This window comes from Dipodomys ordii, unplaced genomic scaffold (genome assembly GCF_000151885.1).
Source record: "Dipodomys ordii isolate 6190 unplaced genomic scaffold, Dord_2.0 Scaffold132, whole genome shotgun sequence".
NCBI lineage: Eukaryota > Metazoa > Chordata > Mammalia > Rodentia > Heteromyidae > Dipodomys > Dipodomys ordii.
This window is the reverse complement of record NW_012267348.1, coordinates 4,165,579-4,166,349: the sequence shown is the minus strand read 5'-3', so window position 1 is coordinate 4,166,349 and position 771 is coordinate 4,165,579.

Sequence of the window (771 nt, the reverse complement as noted above, 5' to 3'; positions counted from 1 at the left end):
GGTCAGATACCTAAGTTAAGCCAACTGACTATTCAGTGACTTAACCCCAGATAATTTTGGCTCACAATCTATAATAATCTCTCTTAATCCTCATGCCCTCCTCAACTGAGATTGAGCAGTCTGCAGGACGTTCTATATAAAGGCAGCTTCTTCAGAGAATGGATCATTTAGGAGGTAACAGTCCATGAGCCCTAGTGCTCTTTGGAAGCAGACCTGCTAAGTCTCACCGAAGCTGAAGAATGGTCTGATTCTTCTTCATCCAACACGCCAGTACTATGTGCATACCAGGAGACACTGCAGTAGTCCTGGAGCTACCTTCTCTGTACTGCAGGTGGCACCCAGGTCCCCAATCACAGGGGCCACCACAGATAAAACGATGCAACATGGGCCTTGAAAAATAGGAGACAGAGCCAGGCGCTGGTGGCTCACGCCTGTAATCCTAGCTACTCAGAAAGCTGAGATCTGAGGATCACGGTTCAAAGCCAGCCCGGGCAGGAAAGTCTGTGAGACTCTTATCTCCAATAAAACCACTAGAAAACTGGCATTGTAGCTCAAGCGGTAGAGCGCTCACCTTGAGCTGTAGAGCTGAGGGACAGCGCCCAGGCCCAGAGTTCAAGCCCCACGACGGACAAAAAACAAAAAAACAAAAACAACAACAACAAAAGGAAACTGGGGGGGCTGGGAAGGTGGCTCAGTGGTAGAGCGCTTGCCTTGCATGCATGAGGCCCTGGGTTCAATTCCTAAGCACCACATAAGCAAAAAGAAAAAAGC